Source organism: Tupaia chinensis, unplaced genomic scaffold (genome assembly GCF_000334495.1).
Source record: "Tupaia chinensis unplaced genomic scaffold, TupChi_1.0 Scaffold143720_1, whole genome shotgun sequence".
In the NCBI taxonomy this organism is placed as follows: Eukaryota; Metazoa; Chordata; class Mammalia; order Scandentia; family Tupaiidae; genus Tupaia; species Tupaia belangeri.
Window position 1 is genome coordinate 497,207 of NW_006203569.1, and position 21,145 is coordinate 518,351.

A 21,145-nucleotide genomic window follows, 5' to 3' on the forward strand; every position below is an offset into this window, starting at 1 on the left:
AGAATGTTTTTATCTTTTTTTCCCATATGAAAGATAATTTTGGCAGGCATAGTATTCTTGGTTGAAATTGTTTTTCACTCAACACTTTGACTATCTTCCCCATTCTTTCCTTGCCTGCATTGTTTCTGCCGAGAGATTGGATGTTAGCCTGATGAGGTGACCTTTGTAAGTAACTTAGCGTTTCCCTCTTGCCAACTTTAGTATCTTGTCTTTGTCTGTTGTTTTTGCCAGTCTGGCTATGATGTGCCTTGGAGAGGATCTTCTTGGGTTGATTCTACTCGGGGTCCTATGTATTTCTTGGGCCTGGATATTTGAATGCCTTTCTAGATCTGGAAAGTTTTCTTCCAGGATTTCATGGAATAAATTATCTAGGCCCTTATTATTTTCTTCCTCTTCTGGAATGCCAATTATCTGGATGTTGGGGCGCTTGATGGTATCCAGTATTCCTCGTAGATTATCCTCATTTTTCATGGTTGTTTTCTCAATCTTCTTGATACTTTTTTCTAGGTCAGATGTTTTGTCTTCTATGTTAGAGATTCAATTGTCTGCCTGATCTAACCTACTTTTAATACTTTCAAGGGAGGTTTTGATTTCCTGTATCACATTCTTCAACCCTAGAAGTTCCATCTGGTTCTTGTAAAAATATGGAACGCTTCATGAATTTGCGTGTCATTCTCACACAGGGGCCATGCTAATCTTCTCTGTATTGTTCCAATTTTAGTATATGTGCTGCCGAAGCGAGCAAAATCATTCATAACTTTAGAGTGATGAAGTCATATAAATGACTTTTTTTGTTATAGTCAATGTGATAAGAGTCCATAAAGTCTCTCTCATCAGTTCTCATTTTGCATGCTTAGTATTTTCCCATTTATTTTAAAATAAACAGAAGGTTTAGTTTCTTATTTAAAAAAAAAAAAACTAACCAAAATTACTTCAGAGGTTTAAAATTGTGCATGTTTCTAACATAGATGAGAAAGATGAAAATGCTTTCATTCTAATCCTGCTTTCTACTCTACAGTGTTGTGTATTTTGAGTAAATGCAAATGAAAATCTCCATAGTTTTTTGGTTTTGTTTTGTTTTAGAGGTTTTTGCCTTAGGGCGTGTGCGCTCTCCAGAGAGAGAGAGACACATTGTGAGAGAAAGTGAGAAATCACCCCTCGAGGAGATGGCTGAGCCAAAAATTCCTTCTCTTTTATTCTCCTCCCAGGATCTGGAGCACATATGCACCCAGAGTGAAAGCCACCAGTCCAGGACCTGAACCACGACTGGGCATGTGGGAGGTCAAGATGTACCTGCTACGCCATCTGCTGGCCCCAAACCTCCACAGTTTTTCTAGTATACTTAAGGTTTCACAATGAAGCCCAAATTGGAAAAAGTAGTTGCTGTTGCTGTTTGAAGATCTCAAATTCCACAACTAAAGGTACTGGAATTAATTTTAACTCATAGAGAAATCATGATACTGAAAATACTGCAAATGATAAGCCCTATCAAAGTTGTGAGATAAGGCACTGTTTCTCATATTGCTTCAGCAATTCCTATACCCATTAATTGTCAGCTTCACCACCTGTGTTTTTAAAAGGGGATGAAATCAGTTGGGGGCTCACAGGAAGAAAAACTTCAGAGTTAGAATTAGACTTGAGAGCAAAATAAGAATAGCTCTTGATCTAAAATTATTATAGCAGAGTATCCTTTGTGACATAGAAGAATAAAGTGATTATCAATGTTCAAGCAGAGGCTGAATGACCATCTGCCAAGGAGTACAGCAGTAAGGATTCAGGCTGTGAGCGATTGTTTGGACTAATGACCTCTAACATGGCTTCCAACTCAAAGATCTGGAGCTTCTAGTATAGTGTCCTACTCACAAATCATTATCCCTAATGCAATTTCTTCCAAATCTCAAGGATCTGGGACTTTAAATATCTCAGAGGATGTTCATAATTGTCTCTGAATTGACATGTAAATCTTAGTTTAAAAGACTTTTGAATACTGATATACTTTTAGCTTCTTCCAGCAACAGGATATTTTATGGGATTTGCTTCTGACAGTGCCAGACTCCTGAAAGTTATCTAAGCAGCTCTCTCCTTCATGTTTGCATTCTGGACTTCAGCATCTCAAAAAATGATAATATCCCTGGGGCATTTCTGAATCTAAACTGGTCTGTTAGCTCTGTTATAAGTGAAATCTACTTCTCTGATAGTGTCCAGTAGGTGACTAGGGGATGGTGACACAAGCATGGCACCTGTAGTATACATTTTTCAGTTGTCTTTCATATCTGACCCACACAGTCTGCCTGGCATTCAACACTTACTACATGCATCTGGACAGTTTTGCAGCATTCCCTACCATCTCTGTGGGGACCAAATACATGCAAATGTGACATGACCCATTCAATTTTATATCTATATAGATAATCTGTGGCTACATCACTTTAACTATTTTAATGCACTCCCTGCCCCAATTAAAAGTACTTACAAGGAACTAGCAGATGGCATAATGGTTATTTTGCTGGACTCCCATGTAGTTAACTGCTGTTGGAGTTAACTGGACCCAGTGGCTTAAAACTCACGCTGGGAGTGTGTGTGTGTGTGTGTGTGTGTGTGCATGTGTGTGTCCAAAAATCCCTAGAGAAGAATGGAGGAGAAGGGATTGTGATATGGTCATCCCCCTGGGGGTGATTTCCCCCTTTCTGTCTCTCTGTTTCTGTCTCTCTGGTGAGCATACATACCCTATAGCAAAAATCTCTCTCTTAAAAAAAAAAGGCACTTACAAGCACAGTCAGCCCTCTGTATCCATGGGTTCTGCATTTGCAGAGTCAACTAATCACAAATGCAGCCAGGCCACAACAATCGTTATGAAATGTGGGATGAAGTGGCTGCCTAAAAGACAGATGCTGAAGATATTTATAGCAGTTTATATAACTTATATATACTCTATATATGTTTTCACTTTTATCTTATATTAAGATTACTTGTAAGTAATAAAAAATAATTTAAAATAAGCAGGAGTATATGTCGAGGTTAAAATAAAATACTACACCATTTTATATAGGAGACAAATATCCATGGAGTTTGGTATCCAGGGGGGTCCTGGAACCAATGTCCCCAAGGATACTGAGAGACAATTGTAGTAGTTAGTGCTATAAGTGACCTCAATTTCCTGGCCTTTAATTCAACCTCATTCAGCAAATATTTATTTATCCCTTTGAGATGCACAATTTTCATCTAAGTTCAAGGAATGTGTGCCTGGAGTAAGGGTTTTTCTGGGGACTAGGGCAGTTAAGAGAAGATGCATTGGCCTTGCCTCAGTCTCTCTGGTACACAAGTGTTTACTGAGTTTCTGTAAGTTCTGTGATACTTGAGGATCAGGGAAATACTATAGATTAGTTTGGGGCAAGAGTTCCATGTGTGAGTCACATAAAGACCATTTAAATACACAAAATATATGTCTAAAGCATGCTGTAGTTTTCTACACACAGCTAGAACATTTCAGTCTGTACAAACACTCCTGGAGAAAAGAACCAGATCAGTTCCAAGTCCATAAGAAGGTTTACAGGAAACTCCCCTGGATTGGCAACTTCTAACAAAAGGAATGCAAAGAGTAAGAAATGCTGAACTTGACACCAGAAGAAGAACATAGGTGAATACATCCTAGGAAGCCACTGTAGTTCATAGAAAAACAAAACTATTGGTGAAACCTTACAATATAGGTTTACGATGCTGAGACTCTTGCTGCAGTTTTGTATCTGTAAATCAGCATCTCCTGTTCCCTCCTCCCTCTTAGCCTTCCCCATCTCTAGAAACCACTATTTCACTCTCCACTTCTACAAGGTCAACTTTTTTAGTTTTCACATATGAATGGAAAAATGGTATTAATGGTTAAAATTTATAGTTAGAGAGGAGGAATTCTAGAGTTCTATAGCACAATAGACTGACTATATTTAACAATAATTTACTCTGTATTTCAAAAGAGTTGCAAGAGATGATTTTAGATGTTCCCAAAGCAAAACAAGGATAAATGTTAGGAATGACAGCTATGCTAATTATGCTAATTTTGTATTGTATTCATGTATCAAAAAAGAAGTCACACTGTACTCCATAAATATGTAAAACTATTGCATCAATTAAGAATAATTTTTTTTAAAATCTTGCCATTCACAATGTTGTCTAAAGATCATAAGCAGTGAACATCACCTGGCATTTATTAAGAATAAAGAATTGGGGCTGGCAGGTGGCGTGGTATTTAAGGTGCTGGACTGCGACATAGTTGATTACAGTTTGAGTCCTAGACCTGGTGGCTTGCTTTCTCACTTTTCCTTTCTCTCTCTTTCTCCCTCTGATCAAACTAAATAATAATAAGTAAAATTAAATAAATAATTATTTTTAAAAAAAGAATGCAGAATTGGCCCAGTGGCACAAGTAAGAGGGCTCTGCTGCACACTGACTGAGACTGCCTGGGAGGCCAGGGTTCAGCTGTTGGCCCAAGCTAAAACAGGCCAGACATGGTGGCATGTGCCTGTGGTCCTAGCTAACTAGGAGGCTAAGCCGAAGGATCACAGTGTGGTGAGACTCTGTCAAAAACACCTTTCTCCCTTTATCCCACCTCCACATGCTCTTTCTAACTTAAAAGAAGAAGGAGGAGGAGGAGGAGGAGGAGGAGGAGGAGGAGGAGAAGAAGAAGAAGACGACGACGACAACGACGACGATGACAAACTGGAATCTTAGGCCTCACTAAAGACCTTCTGAATCAGTATGTGCATGTTGACAAGATCCCTACATGTCTATAAAATTTTAAGCTCTGCTTAAAAACTTACTATCAGTTCAATAGAGAATTAAAATAAAGTGAAAAAATTGTAAGATTTCTTTCTTTCTACCTTCTGTGATAGAGAGAAAGAGAAGAGAAAGAAAGTAGGGTCCCCCTACCAGGATCTTCAAGTCACGGTCAACCTCCCAATCCCAGCCAGCCTAGATCCTAGCCAGGCACACGTGCACCTGGCATGCTCAGAAAGGTTTCGGGCTGCGACTCTGGATCTTGCCCATTTTGGTTCATTACCATTACTCCACTACCTAGTCCTGAATTTTTTTAATGAAAAAAAGCTTAGTATTTAAAAAACAGAAACCAAAATTTTAAATCCCTCCCACAGAGGGAAATGATGAATTAGTAAGAGAATTACTTATGCCTAATGAATAAAATTAATGATGTTCTGCATTTTAAACTAATGTTAATCTTTTTTCCAGGGTCCAGAGAACCCGGAAAGCACTGTTCTGGGTGATTCAACTTTAATTTATTTGGCAACCAGAAAAGCAACCAAGTCAAAATTTTGGTTTATAAACATTCCCTTATTTAACCTCTTAGATTTCTACTCACACACCATCACACATCACATCAGGCACATCAAGATGCCAACACCAAATGCAAATCACTTTTAGGGTAAGTTGTGAGTAGATACTCTTTTTTTTTTTAAACCTTAACCACACAGAGGTATTAATAATTCATAATCACAAGTAGGTTTTGCAAAAGTATGGGGCAAAAGCTATAAAAGTTATGAAGTCATGTTTAGATTGACTAAAAGGTTATGACTTCCAAGTAAAGAAAGTAATGTTTCCAAAAATACTACAGCTGATCTAGGGGCAAAGAATATGCCATTATGAAATGTAAAATTTATAGATGCAAGTGCATATGTGTATACATATGTAAACCCTGAAAATGCTACAAACTAATGAAAATAGTTTGTGAAAATGATATCATTTTGTAAAAATGATATCATTTTTAAAAATAATATAATTCAGACATAAAGTATTAAAAAATACATTGATAAATCATTGGAACGTAAAGCTGACTTTTGATTTATTTTTAGGCTGACTGTAGTTGTGACTCCAGGGAGATGTTTATACACCGACAATTTCAGTGAGGAGCAGCAATAGCTAATCTGCTCAGTTTTTGAACTCTGAGAGTTATGCTTTGAATTAATGAAGATTTATGGAGGGAGCAAGGGTCTTTTATGGATTACATGCTAAAGATCAGAATGAGTAAGAAATAAGGCATTTGAAATAACTGAACTCTTTTATATATACATACACATTAAAGAAATATACTATTGAAATGATAAAAAAATTGCCTCATTTTTATATAAAATACAATTTTCCTTCTAGGTACTTGGTAATATTTTGATTGTGTTCTGACTTATGATATGTTCTAATTATTGTATTTGTGTAATTCTTTTTTTCTTTTGAGAGATTTTCACTGTAGGGCGTGTGTGCTCGCCAGACAGACAGAGAGAGACAGAGAGACAGAAAGCGAGAAATCACCCCCCAGGGGGGATGGTCACACCGCAATCCCTTCTCCTCCATTCTCCTCTCGGGATCTTGGGCACGCACGCACACACGCCCGGCGTGAGTTTTAAGCCACCAGGTCCGGGACACGAACCGCGGTCCACTACGTGGGAGTTCAGCGACATAGCCATTACGCTAACTGCTGGTTCCCTATTGGTGTAATTCTTTTAAGCAAACAAGAAAAACTCTTGCCATTATCAAGGACCATGTTAGATACTTGATGTATTTTCTTGAATGCCAAGTATAATGTCAGGTTCATAATAGATTTTTAAAAAGCCTATTGAATTTTGTGGAAAAATTATATAATGATCTGAAATTGTTTTACTGTGCTTGGATGACTGTAAATGTTTAAGACAATAGGTAACCCTCAAGAAATAATCTACTTGGGGTGTGGGGGGGCTGTTGCAGGATAGGTGAAGGAGGGCGGCTAACCTCCTGACAGCTCCAGTGGTGCAGAACTTTGCAGACATCAGACATCACAGACCCAGATGAGACAGAGAAGGAGCAAGAGGTGTTTACTCAGCCACGTATTATGCAGATCCACAGCCACTGGAACACAGTCATGGGAAACGAGCGGGAATAAGCAGGTTGCCTCATTTTTACATTCCTGTTGAATGGCACAGCAGGCTCCACCCCTGCTTTAGGATAGAGCCAACACTGCCACAGCTTAGGTAACACTCTTTAGCTAATTGAAAGGTTTAGGAAAACGTAACCTGGAAGGCTTTCTGCTCACCTCTTGATGCTTCAAGCCTGAAGGCAGGTCCTGAGCTCCTGCCTGAGCATGAACATCTCTTGAAGTTTTCAGAGAGTGAGAGAAGAATGCAGGCAAAGCTAGCTAGCCACTGTGGTGCACGTGGAATTGCACTAGAAGCAGGCTTATAGACAAGAGGCACTTTGTTAAGCTTTTTAAAAAACCATACTTTTTGCCATCTACTCCTTTATGTGCCTTTTGCAATGCACTGTTTATGATGACTTTTATCATTTATAACATATTCTGAAAAAATGATTCTGGTTTGCTTGGTGTCGGGATCCTGGTATTTCTGATGTGTTATGTGCTAATGTGTGCTAGCAGAATTTAAATAACAGAGCGATTTAAAATAAGACTTCAACTCAACTGCTTCTCTGGTTGCTAATGATCTGTTTTGGTTACCTACCAAATTGTTTTCATCCTATAGGCTTTATCCCTAGAAAGGACCATAGATACAACCACTGAAAACACATCTGAGTATATTCTTACTTGACAGTTGAGCAACTCAGTGCAAACCTAAACTGAAATCTTATAACCTCATCTGACAACTACCAATCCATTTGTAAGTAATTAAGAACTGTGCACACTGGGTTCTATTTAGATTTATAAATGTTCAGGTATGTGTTATATGACTAGACTGGAGGATGAAAGACAAATTAGCCTTCTAGAAACCATAATCATAGAAGCATCCATATAGCCAACCATTGTCCTTAAAATCTTTCAAGAAAGTTTTGATTTTTAGGGCATGGTGCTATTACCAAGTGACAATGCTTCTAAGACTCTATCATTCTCCAAGCCTAGTAATAAAAACCTTGAGAATGTCAATCTGATTCATTAGTAAAAGCCTTCCTTGGAGCAAACAAAATGACAGGCTATCCCCCTCTCCTTCATTTGGTTAGTGATGGTGCTGCTCATTGCAACTAACCACAGAGAGTAGAGTGGGACTAGGTTTGAGTTAGCAGAGGTAGCCTTAGTATGTGAAAGTGTTTCAGCCTTAGTTTCCTCCCAAGGGACAGAATGACTTCTTGGTATCATGTGGGACCCCTTCGGGAGGCTACTTAAACTCTCATCATGTGAGATGTCATTTCCTCACAAGGGGAAAATGTGTTTGAACTGTTTAGAAAAAGGATTAAGCACTGTAAGCAATCAACCAGTAGTAGTTATTATTTGTAGATAATTTCACGATTGCGGTTGCCACCAGGAAGTCAGGAAGCTGAGTCCCAGAGTACAGAAGAAATATTGAGTGTCTTACCCCATGGGCACTTCACCATGATCTTTTTGCCAATCTATGAGGAAAGTAAAAAACACAGGTCTTCCTTTAGAGAGGGGTCAATAACTTGAACACAAAGTGAAAAGTTGCTCTCTGAAAGCCTTTCTAACCATCCTAACCTTTGCCTGTCTGGGGTCATGGAGATTTCCTGGGTGCCTCAGAGCCAGCCCCTTGGCAAGGATTCATTAACCTATCCCTGGGTTTTGTTCTTAACCAAGTGGTGCTAGGAATTAGTCTGCCTCTTCTAATTTCTTTATGATTCTGAAAACTTTAGGGGCCAGTGCTCTTCCACTAGAGTTTCGATTAAGATTTCTGTAGCCACACCCTTGAGGAAACAAACTGAACATATTAGAGAAAAAAATACATGTACCCAACATTTTATGCTGAAGCTTGAGCTAACACAAAGGGGTAAGAATTTTTCTGAGAATCTTTTCTTGGATGGACTCATCATCTAATGATAACACCTTTCCCTTTACCTCTTTTTACTTAGGATCTAGAAAGGTTTCTTTGCTAATCCACACAGAACTAGTGCTGTGAAAATAAGAATTATATTCGACCAGAACCTCAAAAATTTGAAGTTCTCTTGACTATTTTAGCAATGTCTGGGGATTAATCAATTCTGGTGCTTGGCTAGAAGTATATTTGGGGAAGAGTGTTGGAGAAAGATAACTCTCAGGGTAGTGAATTGGGTTAAGAAATGGTGATGAAATACGGTATGTGTGTAGCTTATACTGATCTTGTCTGGGCTGTTCTACTTTATTATAGGAACCTCCTTAAGTCTGATAATTTTATAGTTCTTTTTTTTTTTTTCAAGTGAGAGTGAGAGAGTAAAAAAGACAGCACATATATCCTATAGCAAAATTGTGAAACAGATATCAGTTCCAAATTTCAGTCCTTTCCCTCCTCTTGACAGTTTTAATAGTGTTTTTAAAGGCTGTAATACTTACCTTTAATAGTTCAGCCTTTTTTTTTTTTTTTTTTTTTTTGGAGAGGTTATAGGGTGTGTGCGCTCGCCAGAGAGACAGAGAGACAGAAAGCGAGAATTCACTCCCCAGGAAGGATGGCCACACTCTAATCCTTTCTCCTCCATTCTCCTCTTGGGATCTTGGGCATGCACACACATGCACCCGGTGTGAGTTTAAGCCACTGGGTCCAGGACTCAAACCATGGTCAACTACATGGTAGTCCAGTGACATAGCCATTACACCAACTGCTGGCACCAGTTCAGCCTTTTCTTATTGCCTACTGTTCAGCCTTCTTTCCAGCCAGTCATCAACTAATATCTAAATCACAAATAGTCAACCACTTTCTGGGAGGATATTAGGATACAAAATCATCTGAAGACCAAAATGCTTCAAGATTCCAAGTTGTAATATTTTTGCTAATGGAAAATAATGGAGTTTCAAATATCATGGCAATGTGAAAGAGTAGGATGGGCCTAAAGGGATAGCTCTAGAACATTCTCACAGAAACCTCATGATTCTGCTTAACGTTTACACCCAGGGCATAAATGAGACTAAATTGGTATGTATGAATGACTGAACAAAAATTACCACTAGAAAGATAATGTAAAGCAACTCATCCTGGGCTGTGAGTAACTCACCTTGTTTCTTTGTAATATGCAGGACAATGTGGGTAGAGCTTTCTTCTTCTATATATATGCTTAGTGTTTTGATTCATCTACTTTTCTGACGTTGGGGTTTATTGTTCTCTTTTATCAAATCCCATCATTTCTGTGCTGGCTTTCTTGGAGCATTATCTACCTGCTTGTTTAGTTTTTATTTTGTACATATTAAGTTACATCTTGATTTATGGTAATACATACCCACTGTTTCCCCCCCACAGGTATGAGTGCTCTCAGGGGCACTGCATTAGATTCATCTTTCCAGTCCCTCTGCCTAGCAAGTACTTAGTTCAGAGCACTCACTGAATGTGTCACTGGGAATTGCATGGACCTTCTCATGGCATGAGTTCTACAGGGCAATTGTCTTCCAGCCCCACTTGCTGGTGCTTAGGTTGGCTGAGACGGTATTCAGAGAGTCTTAGAAACGGAAGATACATTAATAGTTCAGCTCTTCAGCTTCTTGTTCACTCCCTCACCATTAAGCAAGGCCATATCTAAAATATCTCAGACAGAGGGAAGTTGATCTTATTTTAGAAGACATTCGGAGACACCACTGAAATAAATACTTTCTCTGAGGTTAAATTTAGTACATCTTTTAATAAGTAACTCAAATGTTCTCATATTGAGCTATATTTTTTCTCTTTATTCAGAAGAATAATTACCATACCTGTACTCTATGCAGTAGCCTTTGAGATAAAGACTTGGAGGATACATGTCATTAAAGGATAGATTTAGCTTAATCTCATACTGGAAAACTGAACATATGAAGTTTAGGGTTAAAGACATTTTCACTCTTCCATCTCTTTAAAAGGTCATAGAAACCATCCTTTTTCTATTCCTACACTGTAACAAGACAGGTTTCCTACACGTTTTACAAGATTTGCCTTCAATACTGTCTTAAGATGCTACTCAGAGAAATGTGACTTTCTTTTCCTCTGACTCTGAAAGCTCATCTTTGTACTTCTCATAAGGTAATGCTTTTTTATCTTTATTTTAATATATTTCTTACCTTGCCATCTGGGCCTATATTGTGCTCAAGAAACTCAGTCTCTCCAAGTGCCTAATATAGTGCGTTGTGGGCAATAATTTTTCATAAAGGTTTGTTGAATGTATAAGTAATGTATTCATGTAAGCTACTTTCCTCTCAAGAAATATCAAAGAAAGAGACTGATTGAGTGACTATATGTATTTATGTATTTAATTATTACTAGGAGTGAGAGCATGGATCTAAGGGGGAATCAACTTGACCAAAGACCTCATGATAATCTGTTCTTTGTTGGCATCTCACGAAATGCTAATTTTATGAGAAATGCTAATCCTATCCAGGTGACCTGTGCCACACAACTTCTTTCCTAGGTTCTGGTTAATTTATGATTTTTTTCATGATCAAAAAACATATACAGAAAGAAAAATCTAGTTTAAATTGCCCTGAAAGTAATTTCTCTCTCTGAAGCAATAAACCATTTTTAGGCTCAGAGCCAGGTTTGTTCCTATACATGTAATCCCTTGGGGCCTTAGGTCACTAGCAAAAGGCCTTGGAAAATTTAATTAAAGAGATTTCCAGGAAGGAGAAAAAAAATGGAAGAAACTGGCCATCACAACATGAAGGTGTTTTAAAATCCTATACAAAGGTCTTACACACAGGACACACCAAAGCTTGGAAGGCATGGGACCTTCTAAAAGCTACAACAATTAACATTATTTAGTCGCTTGGTGCTATCTTCAACCACAAGAAAAAACATTAGAGTGTAAGGTATTGTATTTAGTCTCTCAATAGCATGTAGCTATTTTCTATTCTATGCAAGACACTGGTATATGTATTAGGGATACTATAACAAGATGGGCTGTATCCATAGGAAGTTATCTCTAGGGGTAGGAAGATGGACAAGAAAGTAGCCAGTTACCACAGCAACGCCTTATTACCTGCTGATGATAATGTGTATGGTATTCTCAACTGGACTGGTCTGAGGTATATTTCACATTGGGAGAATTCTCTTTACAAGCCAAATGATGTAAAGCAATCGAATGTTTAAATGATGATAATAATAATAACAATAATAAAAGAAAATAGCCAGTCACTAAATGATATGACGAAGGCTGTGCTAGAGCTGTACTAGTTGTCCTGGGAGCAGAGAAGAGGGAACAATGGCATCCTTGGATGAACATCCACAAAGGCTTTCCAGGGGATGCCTCAGTCGGGCCTCAAAGGGTGAGTTTTTTGCAAAAACCTGAAAAGGCATGCTGGGTAGTAAGGGCATCTGCGAAATGGCATGGAGGTGTGAAGGGGCACACTTTATGTGAGTTATGAGACGTAGTAGTGCTAGCTAAAACCTTGTACATATGTGGGGGAGAAGCGAGGCTCAGAAAGGCAGGGGCTGGACTGGGGCTAAGATTATTAAGAGAAGGACCAATCATGTGTGCCTGCACGCACGCACGCGCGCGCGCACACACACACACACACACACACACACACACGATTCAGAGGAAGGATGTGTCTGAACGCCACAGACATGTCGTTTAACATTATCGGCAAGGAGCCAGTGTATATTTCCTGAGCTAGAAAAAGGAAGTGCTGCGTATAAAGAACTCTCAGGAGATGCTGGAGAATCAGATCAGAAAGAGGGGGCCTTTATTCATGTGATGAGAAATGTTAGAAACCTCACCTAAACTTAGAAAATGACAAGCATCCTAAATATACTTCTCATGTTTAATGTTGCTTAGTTGTGTGTGTGTGTGTGTGTGTGTGTGTAAGACATTATTCAATGGGCAGAACATATTGCACTGTTAACTAAAGAAAATCACCAGGGAGATTTTATAGGAGACCAGGGAGAAATGAAATGGAGATGAGTCGGATACAGTTGTAAGCTGCCAATTTTATTACATTGTTTTACAGATATAGGCAGTGTAACATTGAACTGACTACCATTATTTTACTTAGTTCTGTATTACAAAGCTTTCACCAGTTCCGACAGCGTCCAATTAATACTAAAATTACTTTGCTAGGACTATGTAGCAAATTCTGATGAGATTTACTATGTAGCAAATCCTGATGAAAGAATTATCTCACAAATATTACCTAAGACATATTAAAAAATAAATATTCTTATCTTTTTTTGTCAGAGGGCACATACACTCACCAGAGAGACAGAGAGAGAGAGAGAGGAGGAGAAAGCATTCCCCCAATGGGGCATGATAATGTAGCAATACTTTTTTTCCCTATAGCTTTACCCTGTCGAGATTGTGAGCACATATGCATAAGCAAGCACCCCAGGTGTTTTTCAAGGCACTAGCGCTGGGATGTGAACCATGGTTGGCTATGAGGGATCCAGCTCCCTTAACCACCAGGCTATGGAACTGGCTCACAAATACTACATTCTTAAGCTCCTTGCTATTTATAATATGTCTACTTCCATAAGAAAGTAATATCCCGTTGGTAAGTATAGTACTGCATTTGAGTGACTATGCGATACTTACAACTACTGTTTATTGGCCCCTATTTTATTACACACTTCACTTGTATTATTGTAAAATTTTCATAAATCATCATCATTCTAGTCTTACAGGTATGAGAATCAGTTCTGAAAGGTTGAGAAACCTAACATCACAGAGCCAGTATGTAGTAGAACTGGATTCAAACCTAGGGCAGTAAGAGTGAATGGTCTGTTATCAACGGCAAGTTGTACTCGCAATATTAAGCATATCTAATAAAATAGCTACAGCCACTTTTCCCATATAGCCCGCCTGAAAGGCAGGCGGGGATAGGAAGAAAAGTGCTCAGGCAGGTGTCCTGGTGATGTAAGACCTCTCTCATCATGTTTTCTCTTGCAAGTGCTCACTTGGAGGCCAGGCTCCACCTTTTGCCTTTGCTGATGATGCACCCATCTCAGTCTGATCCCCTCCTGAGCCTCCGCTTAGCCTCCTGTGTTCCATTCTTTCTCCTGTAATCTATGTGGACACAGTTGACCACGTCTGGCGTGTTTTCTCAGGGAACAGAGAAGCAGTCTCAATTTTCCACTCAACCCAAAGCTTCAGCAGCCACTAACATTCAGTTAGAGTTAGTGTTTTACTTGGGGACTGTCTGTTTCTTCTAGCCTTTTGTTTGAATATATCAATGGAAATAATTCAACGCATATTATTCCTCCATGTTCTGGGCGCTGAATGTTGAACACTAGCCCTCTCCCATTCAGCACGTTCACTGCTTCCAATGATAGCAGCAAAGCCCGTTGAAAGATTATTCTACAGATGACACAGGTGAGTGGGCCCAGCTTCCCGTGCCTCAGGGGTTTCTCACAGAGGAGTGTTTGGAGCTCCTGGGTCAGAGGAACTCAGAGCTCCAGGCTTGCTGCATTTCATGCCTAGGCCTGGGGAGAGGCCAAGCACTTTTACTTTTAGGTCTCATTTAGCCTTAATTTTCTGACTTTAAGTTTAAAGTAGAAGCTGAGATCATTGATTACAGATTGTGTACCCATTTTCTTAGATTTCACCCTATTTCATTCCCCTTCCAGTATACTTCTTCTTTAATACCTCCATCTTTTTATTTCAATTTCTCATTTTCCATGACTTCTCAATAGAAATCCTATTAATATTTGTGTGGTCGTCTTGTATTTTGTGACCTAATAACACTAAAAGTTCTAGCAGATTTTTTGGGGGTAAATTCTTTGGGATTTTTCTACATAGACTGTCATAACTGAGTATTTCACAAACAGGATATTTCTGTTGCTTCTACTTCTAGTACAATATTGAACAAAAGTAGTGAGAATGGATATCCTTGCCTTCTTCCCAATATTAGGAGAAAAACGTTCAGTCTTTCACACTGAGTTCGACATTACCTGTAGGATTTTGTTATTGATGCCTTTTATCAGCCGAAAGAAATTTACTTTTATTTCTCCAGTTTTCTGAGAGATTTTATAATAAATGAATATTGATAAACATTTTTACATCAATTGATAACATCTTTCTTCCTGAAAATATTAAGGCAGTGGATTGCATTGACTGATTCTTTTTTTAAGTTTTTGCCATAAGGCGCATGCGCTCCTGAGAGAGAGAGAGAGAGAGAGAGAGAGAGAGAGAGGCAGGCATGCAGAGACAGAGATAGGAAAAGTGAGAAATCACCTCCTGGGGAGCTGGCCACACTGCAACCCCTTCTGTTCTATTCTCTCAGGATTTTGGGCACACACACACACACTCACACTCACACACACACACACATATACACACCCAGTGATCCTCAAGCTGCCATGTCTGGGACTCAAGCCATGGATGGACATGTAGAAGTCCAGTGCCTTAACCACCACTCCACCTGCTGGCCTCAGGCTAATTCTTTAAAATAATGAATCAGCTAGCATTTCCAAAATAAACTGAATTTCACTGTATTACATTTTTCTTTTTCTATATTGCTCTGTTTGGTTTGGTAGGTTTTATTTTTTTAAGTTTATTTATTTATTGTTAGAGAGAGAAAGACAAGCAGTCTCAACAGGTTCTCACACTACAACCCCTCACCATTCCCAGCCTTCACAGCATGCTACACCATGATCCTTGTACCTCACTCTGCCCAGCCTTTCAGCCAACCAGGATCACGGGCATGCACACATACCTAGAGTGTCTAGGTCAACATTCCCTTATACTTTTCATTTCTGTGCAGTCTGCAATATCACCTTGATCATTATGATATGTAATATAACTTCTTTTTAATCTGTGTTTATTTTGTTAGATGTTTGTCATTTTATTGTTATTCCAAAGAACCGTATTTTATTTTTATTGGTTTTTCTCTTGTTTACTGTTTTCAATGTAATTTCTGCTCTGATTTTCATTATTTCTTCTTTTTTCTTCTGCTTACTTTAGGTATCATTTAGCCTTAATTTTCTAGTTTTAGTTTAAAGTAGAAACTGAGATAATTGTTTTGAGAAATTTCTTGTTTCTTTTTTGAGAGATTTTGCTATAGGGCACAGGCACTCATTGGAGAGACAGAGAGACAGAAAGTGAGAAATCACCCCCCAGGGAGGATGGCCACACCTTCTCCTTTCTCCACCTTTCTTCTCCTGGGGTCTTGGCATGCACACACATGTGCCTGGCATTGAGTTTCAAGCTCCTGGGTCTGGGACTCAAACTGCCATCAGTCATGTCCACTGACGTCCAGAGACATAACTGCTACTCCATCTGCTGGACCCAAGAAATTTCTGCTTTCTAACATAGGCATTGGGTGCTAAAATATTCCCCCACAATGAATGCTCTAGTGAGATCCCACACATATTACTATGTTGTGTTTTCATTTTCATTCAGTTCAAAATACTTTATAATTTTTATAACTTCCTATGATTTTCTCTTTGAGTCATGGCTTAGCAATGATTATTTTATTTCAAAATATTTTGGAAAATTTGCAGAGATCTTTGTTACTCATTTCTAATTTAATTTCTTTCTAATTAAAAATATACTTTGTGTAACTTGGTTCTTTCTACCATTTATTGAAATTTGTTGTATGGTTCAGAATATGGTTTATCTTGGTATTATTCCATTTACATTTGAAAAGAATGTTATGGTGACAGTATTCTGTAGATGTCCAGTGTATTCTACAAATGTCAATTAGGTCAAGTTAGTTGATTGTGTTAAGTCTTCTATACCTTGCTGAATTGTGTCTACTTTTAAAAATCCTGTACTGATAGATTCGAAGGGGTATAATGTTTATTCTGTGTAAAGGATATCTTTTAATATTTCTTGTTGTATGGGTCTGCTAGTGATAATTATTTCAGATTTTATATGTATGTAAAAGCTTTATTTTATCTACCTATGGCTGAGTAAGGAGTTCTAGATTGTTCACATATTGTTTTCTTTCAGGATTTTAAAATTTCTGTTCCACTGCCTTCATTGCAAATACAATGACAAATCTGCTACCATATAAGCCTTTGATACTCTATATAAAACATCATTTTTCACTTAATTTCTATGTAACACTGGTTTTGAACAATTTGATTATGGTACACCATAGTATAGTTCCCTTCTTATGCTTGAATTTTGTTGGGATTTTTGGATACGTAGGTTTGTATTTTTTATTTTAATTTGAATTTGGAAAAAATTTTTTCCTTTCTTTCTTTTCTTCTTCTTTTTTACATTATTTCTTCAAGTAGTATTTTACCACCAACCCTCCTATCTTCAAGAAATCAAATTACATGTATAGTAGGTCATGTGAAGTTCTGTTGCTGATACTGATACTTTGTCTTTTTTATTTTTAGTTGTGTGTCTATCTGCATTTCATTTTTGATCTTTCTACTAGTATATTTTTTAGCTGAATAATATTTTCTTCTGCAATAGCTAATCTGTTCTCTATTATTGAGGAAATATTTTCCTAGCACTCTACCTAAAGCTATGCACCTTTTGAAGTTTCCCAATTTGGCTTTCAGGGACATGTATTATTTTGTATGCTTTCTGAATTCCAGGTACTCTTCATTCTAACTCTTCTGGGGATTTCTTTTCCTGTCAATGGGTGGTTTTCTCTCATACATATATCCAGTTCTTTGTGCAGTTTACTCCTGGTTGGTACTTTGTTGTATAAACTCTGTCTTGGTCTTCCCAATTCAAATTCCCAATTCATCTCTTCAACTTGGGTACTTGCCATGCTCTGTTCAGTTTCTTCCTTGTTGCATCACAGCCTGAAAACTCTCATTAGAAGACAGACTAGAATACTCTCAGGGCTTAGCCAGTTTATTTGCCATGATTGAGAGTTGACTGCTCTTCATACCTTCTATCCAGTGTCCTGAAAACCATTGTTTTTCTTTTGTTTGAAGCATCAACAGAAATCAGTCTCTGCTATTTCATGTTGGCCAGAAGTGGAAGCCTTTATCTCTTTTTAAAAATGCTTAATAGGGGACTGGCAGGTTTCATGGTGGTTAAGGATGCTAGACTCCCACATGGCCAATCATGGTTTGAGTCTCAGACCTTGCAGCTTGCTTTCTCACTTTCTCTCTCTCTCCCTCTGTGTGTGTTTCCCTCTCTGGTTAAATTAAAAATAAATAAATGGATAAAGTTAAATAAAAATAATTCTTTAAAAAATGCTTAATAGGGCTGATCCTGTAATACAGTGGTTAAGCACTGAATGGATCCCAAATGATCAACCAGAATCCGAGTCCTGGCCCAGGTAGCTTGAAAGACATTCTGGGGTATGCGTGCATGTCCAGGATCCTGATGAGATGGAGAACTGGAGGAAAAAGATTGCTGTGTGACTAGGACCTATTTGGAGTATTTTCTCACTTGCATGTATTTGCCCTCTGGTATTAAAATAATAAAAATGATAAAACACCTAATAGAAGCTGTCTATGTTGAAAAAAATAAATAAACCATTTTGCATCTGAATATCATTAAGGAAACTCTGATTTTGTTGAAAGATTATGGTTTGCATTATAGCTAATTCTTTAGGGTCAATCAACAGGGAGAATATTCTGTATACTTCAGATGTTGATAAATGCATTAATAAGCATTTGTGTTTATTAATGTGATATCTCATATTTAGTTTCTTTGAAGCATAAACCTCTTGTGAAGAATTAGAATTTAAAGTTGATGAAGTGAGAGAGTTTTATTATACAAGCTTTAGAGATTTTACCACACTTATACTTGAATAGTCAGCTGCAGAGAGAATATCTTTTGTAAACCCAGATCTTTTGTAAACCCAGTTAAAAATGCCAACTATACCCAACATCTCACTGCCCTGGATTCACTGTGAACTTCTTTTGACACTGTGATGCTCCAACAAGTCAAATGATATAATTTTCCAAAAGATTTAATAGTTTAGACAGAATTGTGCCCTTTTTTTTTTCCTTGTAAGTATCTGAGAAATATAAATTTAGCCAGGATATCATACTGTGTCCAATCTTTTATTTTAAAACTCTGTTGGAAATCCCATAAACATGTCTCAAATAATTCTTCCATGATGGAAAGCAAGAAAAATGGGACGGGAAGTTGTGTGGGGAAAGAGACTTTACAACCAAGACTTTGAAGCCACAACAATTCAACAATAAAAGAGAATGAAGAGTTAGGCTCTTGGGTAATTGAAACTTTTTCTTCCATCTTTCCTTCACTTAAAAAAAAATCAAAAGTCAATATGGGGTACCAGATGTGCTGAAATAACTCTCCCCAACAGAAAACATCTAAATATGCTATGATAAATATTTTAAAATATTTCTTTTGTTTAAACCACAGCTGAGTTGGTGGTAAAGTAATTATCATAGACATGAAATCATTAGATAAACATGTTTTCATAAAAAATCATTATCTTGAAAAAGCTTACCAGTAAATAGACAAACAGATAAGGAAGCAATAATTCCACTCCTATACAAATTATTGCAGAGCATAGAAAGAGAAACCTTTCAATAACTTTGCAGCAATGCTTCTGAAAGCTTGGTAACAAAAAAGACCAGACCATTATACCTATTCACAGGAAGATACTTCAAAAAGTTTGTGCAAAAATGGAATTAAAATATGAGTTTATTTTGGTACACAAAACACCTGAAATCCATGAATAATTTTTTTGCGGGATTTTTTGGGAGAGATTTTTGCCATAGGGTGTGTGTGCTCATCAGAGAAACATAAAGAGAGAGATAGAAAGTGAGAAATCACCCCCATAGAGGGGATGGCCATGCCTCAATTTCCTCTCCTATATTCTCCTCTCAGGATTCTGGGCACACATGCATGTACATGCACCCAAAGTGAGTTTCAAGCTACTAGGTCTGGGGCTCAAAGTATGGTTGATGACATGGGAGCTCAGTGCCTTAACTGCTTTGCCACCAGCTGGCCCCCATGAATAATTTTTTTCATAGTACCCATTTCCACAATTTTCAGGACTCCTTCATGTGTGCATGCACACATGTATGAGCACATGTATATGTGTACTTCCAAACTCATTCTTGAATATAAATGCAGAAATTACACACAAAATATTGTATGATTGATGACATGGGAGCTCAGTGCCTTAACTGCTTTGCCACCAGCTGGCCCCCATGAATAATTTTTTTCATAGTACCCATTTCCACAATTTTCAGGACTCCTTCATGTGTGCATGCACACATGTATGAGCACATGTATATGTGTACTTCCAAACTCATTCTTGAATATAAATGCAGAAATTACACACAAAATATTAACAGATTATACCCAATAATAGGAAGCAGAGTTTCTTGGGAAAACGGTTGATTCCATGGCTGGCAGAGGAGATAAAAGCACTTAGCGTGGGACATCTTGTGCCAGAAGGAAGGAAGACTTAATCATGTCAAAAGGACACAGGGTAAAATTTCCCACTAGCCTAATATGGATAATTTGAGAATCAAAAAGAATATCTTATACTGAAACACATTAAAAATATAGAAACACATAAGTCTATAACACTAAAAACACAAAACCAAAATCCAAACCACCTCATTAGTCATTACTGGTGGTTGATAGGACAAAAACTCATAGTCTGAAAATTGAAAAATGAAGTGGAGAAATGAAGTATTTGTTATTTTCTATAAACTCTATTTCATTATACCTAAAGGTTGGTGAGGAATAGTTTATCTCTGAAAATGGATTTAGTTAACAAATGCATTTATAACCCTAATGTAACATGTGGGCAACAGCCATTGGTGGAATCTAAAAACCATAAGGCAAAGGATGATAGGAAACTTTACAGTGGAGGAATTAGGCTGGTTCTGCCAGAGTCCACTGATCAATCTGACATCACTAAATGTGGGACAATCAGATTTATTTATTTATTTTTTTTAGGTTTCATAGAACTGTACCTTCTTTTTTTTTACGTTTTTTTTTTGGTTCTGCCAGAGTCCACTGATCAATCTGACATCACTAAATGTGGGACAATCAGATTTATTTATTTTTTTTTTTTAGGTTTCATAGAACTGTACCTTCTTTTTTTTTACGTTTTTTTTTATTTTAAATTTATTCATTTTCTACATTAATTCACTATACACCATCACAACACACAAATGAATTTTCCATCCAAAATACACTGTGCATTGGCTCAATCAAGCACATCAACATACATGTTCTCAGCAAATAATTTTCCAATTCTTATGTCCTGCATACCTTGCCTTTTGTTTTGCCATCCTTGATTCCCCATCCCCCACCCTCTGCCATGTCCCATCCTCCTCCCACATTGTCCCTGGCATCCACGGTTGCCCTCCATGCCTTCCCCCCC

General features: G+C 37.8%; 1 non-coding gene across 1 annotated transcript; it reads right to left on the minus strand.

Annotated features, from left to right (window-relative positions):
• Positions 1–638: 638 nt before the first annotated feature.
• Positions 639–745, minus strand: LOC114005378 (U6 spliceosomal RNA). The gene has a single exon (XR_003547243.1). It is a non-coding gene; the product is annotated as a U6 spliceosomal RNA (small nuclear RNA).
• Positions 746–21,145: the final 20,400 nt, after the last annotated feature.